This window comes from Henckelia pumila, chromosome 4 (genome assembly GCF_033568475.1).
Source record: "Henckelia pumila isolate YLH828 chromosome 4, ASM3356847v2, whole genome shotgun sequence".
NCBI classification, from domain to species: Eukaryota; Viridiplantae; Streptophyta; class Magnoliopsida; order Lamiales; family Gesneriaceae; genus Henckelia; species Henckelia pumila.
In genome coordinates, this window is record NC_133123.1 from 51,048,240 (window position 1) to 51,051,560 (window position 3,321).

The following is a 3,321-nucleotide window of genomic DNA, read 5'->3' on the forward strand; positions in this document are numbered from 1 at the left end:
GATCCACTGGGTTGATGCCACTGGTAGTGCGAAGCCCATTGACCGTCGCTATTGCATGTTTAAGTTTTCCGCATATTTACTCTGTTATGTAAAAATGAAGAGTTATTTGAGTACTTACAGTGTTTTTAGCCAGGATGTGTATTCCCTGTGCTACAGTTTGATGATTTGTAGTATGCCATCACCTCTGCATGTTTATGTTTAACGCACTCTTTAAATTCCTTAGTTTACTTTATGCTGTAACCGGGAGGTGGTTACTAGGATTGCATGTTTATGTTTAACGCACTTAAGTTTTACGTCAGTTGCTTTTCCTTACTTGAACTGCTGACTGGGTTAAGATGGCTTGTTTGCTTTGCAAACAAGTCATGGCAAAATTTTTATAAATCCGTAATTTCCTTTAAATTAAATAAAGCATAGAGGTTAGGGTCGTTTCAGTTGGTATCAGAGCACGGTCTTGGTTTGGGCTGAGCCTACTGCCGGTTGCCGAAACTCAAGGGATCTCGCCTCAAAGATCTGTAAGTTTTAAGTAATTTTATATGTTAGACGCATTTGAGTTATTACTTTAAATGTTTTGATGTCATCCTTTTTAAAATATTTTCAAATTTGATGTTTAATTTATTTAAATGTGTTAAACTCAATGTTTTATTATTTAAAATTTCTTTAGTAGTTAAAGTGTACTATTTGACATTCTATATTTTTATAGCATGCGAATTCAAGTTAAACGAAGTGGTGCACCAATATTCCTTCCAATTTTGGACATTACGTGGTTGTTGTTTCAGTTATTCAGTAGTGTTAGCAATTTTGATGTGTTGTAGGAGTTTGTTCAGAAATATTTAACTTGCGCATTAAGAGATAGTATTGTGTATTACTGATGTAGGTTGTTTTCTTATATTGGATTCAAGTCGGATGCAACTAAGTGCATAGTTTGTTTAGAATTTGATACGACGTATGTTTTGGCCAGTTAAGTTATTGATTCGAATCTGTGCAAAGACTTGTGATACGCACTTCGTTTTATATTTTTATGGATAGTTTGAGTTTTCTTTTGTTCTTTGCGGCAATATGTTTTTGGGAAATAGTGAATCGGTTACTAATGAGTCTTTCGATTATGTGAACTACTATTTCGATCATTAATTCTTTTTCTTCTTTTGTGCTCATCTCCATCAAACATCTACTTTTGAGTATCCAAAATCTCTCTGCACTTCCTTTGTGCATTTATGAAATCGTATGACGTCAGTCAACTTTATCTTCTACTACTTTGACATTGGTTGAACTTTTAATAAGACCATGTTCGTATTTCACATTTCTTGAAATTTTCTCCAGTACTAGAACCACACATGTTGATGCGAGTAAGCATCACTTTGTATTTTTATTGGTGAATCTACTTGCGTTGTGTGGTTGACTCCTGAATATGTCTTTGTACCGTTGTTTCCCTAATTATTGATTTGTGTGGACTACTCTCGATTGAAGTCACACTGTCTACCTTGATTGTGCTTTGATTGTTTGAGCATGATGCCATTACTCTTGATGAGTTATCACTAGATTTGTTATCTTGTTGGCTCATATTTAGTATTCATGGAGCCTCCATTATTATTCATTCATCTCTAGACTTGAATTATGAGTGAGTTGTTTTCACTTATCCAGGTTGGTATTCTTCAGCTCGCTTCTTTGTAATGCTTGCATTATTTTGTTTCGTATTAAGCAGCATTACATGTGTATTGTATTTCCTTTCATGATCCATCACGGCGAATTAGTTGAGTGGATCACACTTTCGGTTATCATTCCGACTTCTTGAATAGAAAAATCGACTCGTAACCGCATAGTGAGAGTTTAGACTGTTGGAATTTAGTAATAGTGCTTGATAAAATCCTAAGTTGCAGCTGCGTTACGAGGAATGTTGATTATCAATTATATCAAGTCCTAGCAGGAAGACTGCTAGTTAGTGAATTAATTGAAATGTGTTGCTTAAATTTTTGTCAGGATCATTAAGAGTGAACAGACGATTTTTGGTAAACAGATTGGGTGTGATAATAACCTGACTATGAGTTAGAACATTGAAGGAAAATAGAGCTGATCCTAGAATACTTTTGGGTACTTTTATATTAGCGTTCTAAAGATCTTGTGAATGTCAACTGATAAGACTATTGCACCAACCTTGGAGGTAGAAGGATGAATAGAATTTTCAAGTAGTTTTAGTTTCTGGATAAGATGTAGATTTATTTCTCGGTGAAGTACTAAGGAAATTGAGAAACCCTTCGAGGTGTCCAAGTGGTATGCTAAGTTCTTGAAATTTGAATTCAGGTTGTACATATAAGAATTTGGAGAATTTTGGATTTTCAAACATGCTGTCAAATTGAAATAGAAATTTGAGATATGTCTTCCGGTGATGTATAAGAATTATTTGGTACCTTAGGGACCGTCTAACCCAATAAGTGGATTATAATTTGTGGTATGTTTTGTCTTCAAAGAATAAATATAGATTTCTTAGTCGTTGCGTCTGGGATAGAAAAGGTGGATAAATCTATTCGGAAATCTTAATCAGAGTTGAACTTTCGGTAATAATCAAAGAGGCTAGAGGTGAACGTGTTAAATTGATGAATGGATAATTGGGATCTGTTTAGGCATCTATTTGGATTCTATATGTTAACGGCTATTACCATGGGAATTGAACAACAGTGGATTTTAAGGTTATATTACCTTTTCAAGGATTAGATTAGATTTGTTTACAGGCAATGGGCCAATCGATCCTAAGATGAGGAGAGACACTATTTTCCACTTGAAGGTTTACCGAACTAGAGTCGGTGCTTAAGAGAACTTTAATCATCCCTTTAAGCGTTGTGAGTTTGGTAACTAATAAGGGATTGAGCATAGTCCAATAGCATTAAGTAAATTCTTGCTAACAAGCGGCGTAGACTGTAGAATTTAAAAATTGGATGTTAAGTTGTTCTTGAAGGTATCGTTTCGTAATATTGTTGATTTGGGAGTATAAGGGAAATTAGCTTGATTGTCGGTACTTATGCAGTTGTTGAGGAGATAGGTAATTTGTTTTATCTTTTGAGATGGCACAGAGTTGTTAGTGATACCTGACAGGTTTCATGTATCGATGATGGTGAAGTATGGGTAAAATTCATATCATATCCTAATGTCTAATGAGATAGGAATGTATAGTCCCTAAGCTATCCAATTTAGAAAATTTTAGTGTTTAGTCGCTAAGTATTTTGGGAACGTGAGAATTCCTTAAGAGTTCGAATTGTATATCATGTAAGTTACGTCTACTTAGTAAATAGACATTATGCATAGCTTCGTTGTTAGAAAGTTTTTAAGTTT